The sequence below is a fragment of the Hyaena hyaena genome, unplaced genomic scaffold, assembly GCF_003009895.1.
Source record: "Hyaena hyaena isolate Hyena2069 unplaced genomic scaffold, ASM300989v1 scaffold_1481, whole genome shotgun sequence".
NCBI classification, from domain to species: Eukaryota; Metazoa; Chordata; class Mammalia; order Carnivora; family Hyaenidae; genus Hyaena; species Hyaena hyaena.
The window spans coordinates 178459-190753 of NW_024082115.1; the positions used below are offsets into that span (position 1 = coordinate 178459).

The 12295-nt window shown below is 37.3% G+C and overlaps 1 long non-coding RNA gene across 2 annotated transcripts; it reads right to left on the minus strand.

The window, feature by feature from the left end:
• Positions 1-1318: 1318 nt before the first annotated feature.
• LOC120225708 lies at positions 1319-11326 on the minus strand. Of its 2 annotated transcripts, none has more exons than XR_005526870.1 (3): positions 11280-11326; positions 8155-8307; positions 1319-1407 (listed from the first exon to the last, which is right to left on the minus strand). It is a non-coding gene; the product is annotated as an uncharacterized LOC120225708 (long non-coding RNA). The 2 variants fall into 2 exon arrangements; XR_005526871.1 differs by lacking the exon at positions 1319-1407 and adding an exon at positions 2048-2114.
• Between the last annotated feature and the right edge of the window lie 969 nt (positions 11327-12295).

Sequence of the window (12295 nt, forward strand, 5' to 3'; positions counted from 1 at the left end):
AGGGGCTCAGTGGGATGAGTGTCTGACTTCAGCTCAGGTCATGGTCTCACAGTTCATGAGTTTGGTCCCACATCGGGCTCTCTGCCGTCAGCACAGAGCCTGCTTCGAATCCTCTCTCCCTCTCTCTCTGCCCGTCCCCTGCTGTCTCTCTGTCTCAAGATAAATAAATGAAAGATAAATAAATGAACTTTAAAAAAAAGAATCTGGCTATTTATGTTTTTAATTTTTCCAGCATATGATTTATTTATTTTTAAATAAAATTTTTAATGTTTATTTATTTTTGAGAGAGAAAGAGAGACACAGGATGTGAGTGAGGGAGGGGCAGAGAGAGGGAGATACAGAATCTGAAGCAGGCTCCAAGCTCTGAACTGTTATACAGAGCGTGATGCAGGGTTCGAATCCATGAACTGTGAGATCATGAGCTGACCCAAGTCAGATGCTTAACCAAACTGAGCCACCCGGCACATAATTTAATACATTATCAAATGAATACTTTAATAAATGATTTAAATTTTAAAATGATAAAAAATACCCTGAATTACCCTCAAAATCCAAAATCCATTATTTTTTTTATTTCCCTGATGCTACTAAACATTCCTCATCCCCAAGTAAAACTTTGCTCAGCAAACACCATCCTTGAAAGTTAACTTTCATTGTTCATTGTTTCTCTCCCCATCTGCTCCATGTCAGTTCAGGTTAATAGGACTTGTGCAACTGAAATCTCCCTCAGAAAACATTTCCCCCAGCAGGTGTTACCTGTGAAGAGCATGACTTCACCTCGGATATCAGAGAATCTGCCTCTTCCTCATACTGTGTACCTTGTGAGAGAATCCTTCTTCCACATGCTCCAATCCCAGAGGCCACTGAACTGAATAGCAAATGGGCATGAACTAATGAAGACATAGTACTTATATCCCAAGCTAGCGAAGGCAAACACTAGCAAAAGTAAAAAATAAAATTGTTTAGGAGCAGCAAAACCTCCAAATGGGTATTTTAAAATCTGATGTATTAACGTGTACTCCAAATGTGTAGCTACACTCCTTACAAGACCAAAAAGCATGAAGAACAACAATATTAATGACTGTTCTTCTCAAAGCAAGCAGTGCATGTCCCAAATATCTCTCTCAAAGCTTTGATTTTCTAAGCTCCTCATCATGCGAACTATACAGAAATGAGCTACAATCCTCAAGTGCACCTTTAGATGGGCTCAAATCCCAAATGTGCTTGTATAAAAATTAAGAAGGCAGCAGAGACTAGAGTAGAAACACAGATAAATTTTCAGAATTGTGCTTTATCTTTAGGGTATTTGGATCAAAGAGGAGAAATCCACAGACTGTAACACCATTTGTTTGCAGCATAAATACCGTCAATGTGGTTCAGTCACATCTACAACACTGCATCTGCGAGCTGTGAGAAGGAAAAGGAAAGCAATTAGGCATATTATTAATCAAGGCTTGAAGTGGCAGATTCAAGCACCACATGATTCATGATATGTGAAGAAAGATCTAGATAATGTGTTTTCTTTAAATGAAAAACCATAGAAAAAATGCAGGATTATTTTTGTACATTTTTGACTTATTTATGGGAGAGAATGACTGACCACCCAGTTAAAGAATTACATACCAAATTTATTGGAACAGAATCACCTTTTTCCTTAATGCACATGCACACATACACACAAAATTAACAATTCTTTACTTGTCTTCTTACATGCCACACGCACATCCTTCTTATCCCCCAGGCCCTTCACCCTCAAATGACGGGCAACGATGAAACACCGAAAGGACAAGAACTAGAGAGAGAGAAAATTCTTTTCTTCTAATTACCAAGCTTAGAAGGGCAGGTAGGTAGCTGCCTACTGGTATGACGTCAGTCTTACTACTTCCAAAATAACTACTCTACTGCCCGTGTATCTAAATGGTCAATGAGTAAAAGACAGTGATTATACCTTCATTTGTTTGTCTGGGACAAAAGATAGGTTCTGCTTCTTGTAATACAAGGACCATGGACAGTATTACACTTTAAGCCTCCTCAGTCACTACTGAAAAGTTTGTCATTTCACAAGAGCTGTTAGAGAGAGGATATGGAAAGCCCTGGGGGCTGAGAGAGCTATCCTGTGAGAAAAGACAAAGACACAGCGAAAGGGTTGTAAGGTGCAAAACACAGATGCCCCCATGGTTCATATACTGTCTTCTGGCCCCATTCCAGCTCTCCGGTCTCATCCCATTCTGTATTCCTGTTAGTCACAGCAATACAGCCATTCTGGCTTCCTTTTTTAGCTTTTCAGTTGCCAGTCCCTAATCCTCTTAGAACCCATCTTGTATGCTGTTCTTTTGTCCATAATTCTACTCCACACCTACCTGGTCAACTTCCAATGATCCCTGGAGCCTTAAATGTGGCCTTCTCAAATTACACTTTTCTGATTCCCCCAAACTAAACCAAATCATTTTATCACACAGTCTCATAATTCCCTGTAGGTCTACTTAAGAGTACTTATGAGTAGTATAATAAAAGTACAATTAGTATTATAAATGAGTATATTTTCATAGCAAAAATTTAAATATTTGCCTTTTTGGTTTTAAGATCCATCTCTTCCAATGGGATAGCTATTTCATCAAATTCCCAGTTGTATTTCCAGGGATTGGCCCAATGTTCAACATGCAGTGTTCAGTCAATGAATAAAACATCTCCTTCGGAGTTTTATAGAGCTCCAACTTTCTGGCTGTCTTAAACTTGGAATAAACCTACTTAAAAAATTAAACACTAGTCCAACATTTCATGAGAAAAAACAAACCCTCCTGAAATATTAGCTAGTGGGGTAGGCAGCAATGTTATGAGATTCTACTCTGTGGAAAGCATATTTCTAGATATGTGACTAATCTGTAAAGTTTCTGACCTCTGGGTTCTGTCAGTCATATATGGGAGTTAAATGAGCAAATATAACTAAGACATTAAACCTCCAACAGAGAAAACCCATGCATGAATGTAAGCTAATGCAGCTATCTTAGAGTTTGGTGATGAGCAGTACATATCTGAAGCCAGATGGGCTGCTTCAGAATCCACTCAGTCTCGATCTTTACCAGCCAATTACTTCGGGCATGTTATTTTACCTCTCCATGCTTCATTTTTATTATCAGTAGAATGACTACAAGAAAAGAATCTGCCTTTTAGAGCTGTGTTCATTTTGTAAATATATGTCTAAAGTGCTTAAAGACAGAAAGCCTGGGATAGATGTATATATTTATATAAATACTATGTATTTATCATGTTATAATATTTAATACAAACTACTTTATTATATTATGCTTTATACTATGCATTACTATATATAATAGAATTATACATTTTATGTATATGTTTATACATGAATTTATATGTTTACACATTATAGCTAAAATGTATTGAATGTTTAATTTTTTAAGCTAAGTTCTCAACCCTATAAAACTCAATCCCAAAAAGCTAATGAAATGCTGAAGTGAAAGGATTTAACAGAATCTAGATAACCAGACAAGTTAGAGTTCATCAGAGAAGGGAATTTGGAGGAAAAATCTTGAAGGAGGAGGGCCACACAACTTAGTGTAATGTAAAAGAGTACATTCTCAAAAGGGACAAAAAGAAGCCTGTAAACTCAGAGACAGAAGTGACTAGGTGTGTTTAGATGAAAAGAAGGTTTATTCTATCTGAATATGTGCACCATGGAATAAAACCAGTAAAATGAGCAACAGGAGTTGATGGCCTTGGGGCAGATGCTGAAGAGTTTGATTCAAGAGCTAATTAAGAGCTACAATGGTTTCCTGTGCAGGGAGTAATCTGATTAAAATAATTTAGGGAAATGATAATTGTTGCTTTAATTAGAATGGATTAGAAAGGCTGAGAAATTGTCCAGCTATGATTTGATCCGCAGCAGGACTCAAGAAGACTATGAAAACTAAGAAGGCATGTTTCTGGGAAGAGATACAATAGAATTGTATTGCAGATGCCTAATGTAGACTAACAGAAAGGATATAACCGAAAAAGATCAGGGTATACTGTTATACTTGTTTGTAATATAACTGTGTACCTTATTAATATTTAATGCAGTTTATAATTCAATGCTTTTATATTTTTGTTGAGAGAAGAAAAATCTTCTCAGACCAGTGTTACTCAGTAATAGAATCTCCCCTATCTTTTTTTAGCCAAATTGCTAAAATAGCTCACAATAACTGGTGACAAATCAGAGCTATCAGACATATCCGCTACTTTGAAGACATTAGCCTTTAGGAGTCAGCTGACTCACCAAATTCATTTTACATAGCTTACCAAACAGCTGTCAGACTTCAATTGATTTTGTGTCACTTGAAATCCAAGAACTTAGAAGTTAAAAGAACCATATCACAAGGTTGACACCTTAATCTTACTCACCTCTGATTCTGTGACTGACATTATTAAGAGATTAATGAGCACTTGTTCAATGCTATTTTTATGCCTTATGAACACTGTGTTCACTATCAATTCTAGTTTATCATCTGTACACTTGGTCCTTTTCAATTATCAAGTGACCCATATTCTTAAAAACACTCCATGTTTTGAATATCTTATCTATAAGATGGATAAGAATCTATTCTTGCAGTGATAAATTATATCCTGATACCTCTCAGGAGGAAAGAGGGGAAAAGTACTTTGCATTGAGTATAATGTGTTGAGTGCCAAGATTTGCACAAATTGCTTCACATTTTATCTCATTCAATCTTTTACTGAATTCTGTGATGTAAAAATAACTATTCTTTCTTGCCAGGGAGAGATTCAGAGGCTCAGGAAGGCTAAGGAACATATTCAGTATCACGTGGCTAATAAATTTCCAGATTAAAACATGAAGTCTGCTTTGCAAGCCTTGAAAGCTTTCATATGATGCTGCATCTCTCCTCCCCTTCTCAAGGACAAATGTTCTTTGTCCTCAGAGCATGGTCATAAATCACACAGTATCACATCCACTGCCAAACTACAATCAGGTGGGAGAGATAACCAGCCACACTGTCAACTAAGAAAACAATCAAAGGGGCAGTAAACAGCCAGTGAGGCAGAGATGGACTGCCCTCTTGATCCAAAGAGAAAATCTACTTGCTCTTTTCACAGATTCTAAGTGTCACCCCAATGTTGTGTGATGTGCAGATAAAGATGGTACAGGTCATGGTCCTAAAGGCTTGAAATTTAATGGATAAAGCAAACTTCCAAACAATGGACCCATGTAAGAATGAAGAAGAAGGCTATTATTTTAGAGACTAGAAATGCTTTCTATAAAAGGTGCTTTGATGGAAAACTGGGGTTTCATTAAAATAACAACAGAGATAGGGCTTTCTTAGTAAGTGGAAAAAATAGTAGAAACAACTACCACAGAGGTACAAAACAACTTGATGTGCTGGGAAGGATGAGCAAGCCAACGTAGATCTGGTATAAAGTGTGTTTCTGTATGTGTGTCTGTATCTGTATGTGTTGTGTTCTGTCTGTGACTAATCCCATGACCCTGAATACACACTATTAAATTTTAAGTTTCTTTCATGAGCAGAATGAAGTCATTGAAGAGTTTTATACAGAATGGTGACATAATAAGGACTACATTGTTATTTTCACTATTACTTGTATCATTATTACTCGTAGTAGTAACAGTAATAATAGTAAATAATAACTAACTTTCGTTAAATGCTTATGAAGTACCAGGCACTTTGCTAACCTAATATGCATTTTTCATTGATTTCTTACACTGGTTTCATAAATTAGGAATTATTTTATTTCTGTTTGATAATGATGGAAACCAAGCCTTAGGGAAATTGTCACTCAAGTTTTCACTGATAGCAAGAGGTAAAATACATTTCACCTTGCTATTATGCCCAAATCTGTCTTTCTATAGAAATCTATTCTTAACTACCATGCTCTAGTGTCCCTATATTACATACGAAAAATGAGGCATGTAAAGGGGAAAGTTGGATCTCAGTAAGACTTGGCAGAAAAAGCAGTCATTCGCCATTGGTAACAGGTATTTTCACTTCCTTCTTGTCTTCCTGAAAATTATTACAAAAGCAACTTAAGTCTTCTCCTCAGTTTTCTGTAGTTGCTATTCATTTCCTTGGTTTCCTATGTACTGAAACACTGAAAACTTATGCATTCCTTGGAAATAGAAGAGGAAAATTGAGATTACTGATATTTTGCTTTCTACTGCAGCATTTAAAAATCTCAATGCAATGTGCCAAGATTATCTCATTCATTCTTACCTTACCTCTGTTAGTGAAAGATGAGGGGCAATTTCATTGATTAAAGGATGCTGTTTCTACTAACTGCACCATTTCAGTGGCTCAAAGAAGATGTATACCAAGAAATTTTCTAAAGTATGGTGGAAATCAGCAATACCATTGACTTTAAAACCCAGGGCTAGCAAACTCCAAGTCAGAGCTTTAACCTGTTAGATAAAACATAGGAAAAATCTCTTGGTTGAAAAGAAAAACAGTGAAATTACATTCTAGCCAATTCCTGAAGGGCAGGGTTTTATTTCCTATAAGCTTTCTCTTTGACCTACTGTTGTTATTTTGTTTTGTTTTGTTTTGAAACCAGATACTAAGGACAGTGTCAGGATGGGAATAGAAGGGACCATGTAGACTGTGGCGGTATTCCTAACGGTGTAGTGGATAAGAGCCTCAGCTGTAACCATATATCTGCCATTAATTGGCCAAATTATCTTAAAGAAGTCATTTATCTTTGTTGTTCTTAGAACACTGGTTTTAAGACACAACTATTAAATGAAGGCATGAAAGTCAACTATTTCAAAGTTGCTTTTTAGTTCTCATGTTTTTCATATCCATTATACTATAAATTGATTTTCTAGAAGTATAACTAATAATCTCCATTAATTCAAATTTAAGAAACATGCATTACAAATGTCAGTATTCTAAAATGCCCGCAGGAGAAAGGCAGGTAATGTAAATAAATGTTACAAGATGCATAAAAGATAATAGGGAACTCATGTCTCCCCTTCAGAGATATTCAAAGTCACATTTTTTTAAACAACATAATGTGAGCCAAGCAAAGGACACATGCAGGGCTAAAAAATGTTCAAACTCTTCTTATGCAAAAATTAGATTATATCATTTGATCATTCATTTGTCCCCAGCTTGCTGCTTCATGTGTGTCTTTTTCTTTTCAAACTTCTCAAAATAATCATCTCTTCAAATTAAAAAAAAACTTGGATTTATCTTATGTCAGTCTGTTTTAAATCAGGAATATATATTGCCTTTATTCATGTCTTTTCTTGCTAGTTGATTTTACTTTGGTGATCTATCTCTCCTTTATCAACGTTTACTTTTTTTTTTAAGAGAGAGAGAATGAGAATAAGGGAGAGAGCAGAGGGAAACAGAAACAGAGAGGGAGACAGAGACAGAGAGTCTCAAGCAGGCTCCACACTCAGCATGGAGCCCTACATGGGATTCTATACCATAACCCTGGGATCATGACCTGAGCCAAAATCAAGAATGGGATGTTCAACCGCATGAGCTACCCAGGTGCCTTATATAAACACTTACTTTTTAGGCTCCTATGAACTTATTGCCCTAATCTGACATTTTCTAGATCTCTTTTGTGGGCTTCTCATCTTCTCTGACCACCTATCAAATAATGGTGTTTGCTTTAACTCTTGTTTTAGCCCACTAGCATTCACTCTACATGCTCTCCTCTAGCATCTCATTCATATGGATAACAATTACGTCTATGTTAAAACACCAAAATATTTCTGAAACACCATACCTAAACATTTTCTAGTCATCTACCTCAGTGTCTTAAAGGTACCTCAGTCTCAATGCCCAAAACTGTACTTGTCGTCTTCTCTGCAATAGTTATAGTTCAGTCACCTCAACTCCAAATCTACCCTTCTCTTGCTTTATGATACTGGATCAGGACTCTGTAAACCTCTCTCCTTTGTCAGCCAGCTTACTGTTAGTAGAGGATAATGGAGGGACATTGCAAAGCGGTAGTAGAAGAAAGGGTTTTCATTCCTGAATTCCAGTGTGCAGTTTTTGTTTTGTCACCAGCAAATTGCTGTGTGTGTGTGTGTGTGTGTGTGTGTGTGTGTGTGTTCAGTATTACTCATCATATCCATCACAGAACTATGTCTTGCACTCTCCAACCACCTACCTGGATATTCCTTTGTGACATTTTGTTGGTTCACAAACAGGTCCCTGTACATGGAGGGCATGGAGAGATGGAAGAAAGAGGAAGCCCCTCCAGATTGGTAGGCAGCAGGTTTAACAGGTAAGGGAACATACATAGGAGTCTTATCTTGAGCACCTACAAGACAAATAGATTTTTGTACCTGTCTACCAGAATCTTAAAAGTTTGCATAAAGGCTTTATCTGGGTTTAGTCATGTATACCATATGGATGGTCTCAACAACACCTTAATCTCTCAAGGCTATGATCTCAGAACAGCTCCCACTGTGGGAATGGTGGGCAGAACATAAATTTCAAAGACGGGATAGAGTGAGGAGTCTTCTATTGCCTGATTCCAGGTTTCAGGTCAACCAGCTATTACATCCTCTTGATGACCTCTTCCAGCACGACTTAACCCAACGACTTCTAGCAAGTCTTTTCTAGCCACTTGGCAGACCACTCTTCTAGACCGTTTCTGAATTTCAACCTTTGGCAAATTTCTTACAACCAGGCAGCTACATTTTCCATTGCAGCCACCTCAGCCCAAAAGGACTAGATTCTTAGTCCTGGAGTGAGATAAACCTGCTGAGTTCTTAGTTTGCTGTCCCTAAGCCTTAGCAGAAGTGGCTACGTTTTTGTTTTTGCTACTACTATACTATACTATACTATACTATACTATACTATACTACACTACACTACACTATACTATACTTGAAGTTCTCTGTTAATACCTTTAATTAAATGTATTAGTTAATTATTCTTCGTATTGAATTTTCTCTCTCCAAATTACTGGTGTCATTTGTCCTGACTGAACCCTGACTGATGCAGAATTAATACCAGAAGTAGTCCCAGGAGACAGACATTCAAAGATGAGATTTGGGGACATGTTTAGTCCTTTCCTTAGATTTGAATATGGTGCTGAACTACTTGCCAATGGAAAAATATATACTGATGATGCATGGCATGCAGTGGCATCACAGTTAGTCATGGTACCACTGTACTTGTTTATGATGAAGTTCCAATTTCGGTGCCTTGGAAGTTCATATGGCTGCTGAACTTAGCTGCAATAATGGTAACTAAAAGGACTGTAGTATGGAGCAGAATCTCCTGAGTCCCAAGTATATTTGAATGCTTACAGGGAAACAACAACAATAGCAAAAGATCTCTCTTATGAATTGATATTATTGAAAAACTAAAATCTAAATTTAGTTGTGCAGGTTGAAGTATTAGAGCATCATTAAATTCACATTCTTCCCAAATTGTACATGTGAATATAGGAACACTGATTGAAAATAATAGGCCCTTAAAACTTTGAATGAGGATTTCTGTGTTAGTGAACACAAATGAAACTGAACATCTTGGACCTCTGAGACACAATGAAAGTCCCTTGTTAATGGAAGTAGCTTGCATTCCTGTGTCTGAGTAGACTACTCTTCCTTTGCATGAAAACTGGTAACTTCACCTGGGGCAGATGTCTTGTAAGGGTATGCTCTAGGTATCAGTTACATGGTATTACCCAAGAAGAAATAGTTTATACTCCAAATGATTACAAGATTGTGCTAATAGTTTTCAGCAGAACTCTGGGTAATATACATGGGAGGATGGAATATAACACAAAATCAAGCAAATATCTTACTTGCTTGGTTGACTGAAATAAGGATTTAATGGCTACGTTTAGTGAGAATGAGATATTGGTGCTCCCCTTGAATGATGAGTATGAATTCAAAGCCTAGAGAGATGGGAGTTTTGGAGTGGATTAATGTGTGATCTATATAACTACCCACCAAGACAACCTAGAAGATGCTCCCTTCATTATGCACTGTCAATTACATTACTAAGTATAGTGTCCTTATCCTTTTAAATCTCTGTGGTTCCTCTTCTTATTTAACCAGATATGACAATGCAAGATATGGCAGTTGAGATGGGTTCCTCATTTCATTGAAGATAATAGTATTTCCAGAGTGACGGAGACCAAGCAACAACACTTAACTGCCAAAAACAAGATGAGCATGTTTGCCATCAAGTTCAACAGAGATATGTCAGTAATAAAAAAATTTTGGCATTCAGGGATCTCTGACAGTGACATAGCTTTCCTAGAAATGAAACAGATGGGAGGCCTACAAGAACACACTTTGAACTATGTAACTGAAAAACCTCTAGGTGAATATGGAAAAAGTAATCATCTAGACTTTTTGGGGATTACTAAACATGGTGAACTGTCAATAATTTCTTGGGGCCTCAAAACGATACTGTGCCCCATGAGGCAAAATGGAGATTTATAGTGGTAAGGTAATAAAAGGAGTCTTTATTTTTAATGTTTTGTTTATTTCTGAGAGAGAGAGAGGAACAGCGTGAGCAGGGGAGGGTCAGAGAGAGAGGGAGACACAGAATCTGAAGCAGGCTCCAGACTCTGAGCTAGCTGTCAGCACAGAGCCCAACATGGGGCTCGAACCCATGAACCGTGTGATCATGAACTGAGCGAAGTTGGACGCTTAACCAACTGAGCCACCCAGGCACCCCAATAAAAGGTGTCTTGACCAAAATCTGAATGATAGTGGACTTAATAAGTACACAGACTCACCATCTTTTTTTTTTTTTTCAACAGTCCCTGACTGTATAATTAAAATAGACATACTTGGAAACTGGTAGAATACCTAAACTGACTCTGACACATAAGGTAAGGTCCATAGTAGGAAGGGCTAAAATGAAAGCCCCTGGAATTTGCATACCTATCAAAATAGTAATTCAGAAGCAATGTTACATCCCCAAAGGAATTTCAAAGATTACTGCCAACACTGAAGACTTGTTAAGACGCAGGGATGGATAATATCTATTACATGTTCACCGTAATCATAACATTGGTTTGTGAAGAAATTTGTTGGGTAGATATTGGAGGATGACTGGAATATCACAAGCTTACTCAGATAGTGAATATAATTGAAGCTGTTTTCCCAGGTGAAATATCTTCACTTGAGTAAATCTGCATAGTCTCTGACAGCTAATATGCAGCTATTGATCTGCCTAGTGTATATTCCCATATCAATGTATAAGGACAAAAAAAGAAGTTTTATTTTACCAGAGAAGGCCAAGAATACACCTTCACATTCTTACCTCAAGGCCTGCAGGAGACAATTTGTAGAGACGTTGACAATCTCAACATTCTGCAAAATATCCCATTGGTCCACTATTGATGATTGAAACTGATAAACAGGGAGTAGCAAATACTTTAGATTCCTTAGTATCTAAAGCAACCCAGAGAATAATTCTACAAAAATTCAGGATTCTTTGATTTCATTGAAATTTCTAGGGGTACAAGCATGTGGATGGAATCCTTGCTACAGTGAAAAATGAGTTGCTGCATTTCTCACCATCTATCATGAAAAAATAGTACAACACAAAGTCAGTCTTTATGTATTTGGGAGGTAACAGATACCACAGATAAGTGTGCTACTTTGATTAATCTCCTGAATCACCAGTAAATTTGACAAATTTGAGGAAAAGAAAGTTCTGCAACAAGTCCAGGCCGCAGAAAAAAACTACTTTTCCACTATGGTCTTTTGAATGGATAGATCTAATTACACTTAAAACATTTTTGGTAAATAGGACATTATATGGAGCCTTCTATAAGCTCAAATAGGAGAATCCCCAAAACCATAAATCTGGAGCAACTCTACGTTTCTTCTGAAGATGATTATTCTTCCTTTTAAAAAATACCATAATATCAGTTGACTATGCAATCTGAGCTTCCTATCACAAACAAGTCTTGAGGATGTTTGACAGTAGTTTAGAATCAAAGAGAAAGAGTTTAAAAAGAGACTGGGTGGCTTAGTCGGTTAAGTGTCCGACTTTCGGTTAGGTCATGATCTCGCGGTTCGTGGGTTTGGCCAGCGTCGGGCTCTGTGCTGACTGCCAGCTCAGAGCCTGGAGCCTATTTCAGAGTCTGTGTCTTCCTCTCTCTCTGACCCTCCCCTGCTCACGCTGTCTCTCTCTCTTTCCTAGAAATAAATAAAAATATTTTTAAAAAAGAGAGAGACTGGGCTCACACAGGTATAAAAGAAATAAATTGATGGGATACCTGGGTGCCTTAGTTGGTTGAGCGGCCAACTTCAATTCAGGTCATGAACTCA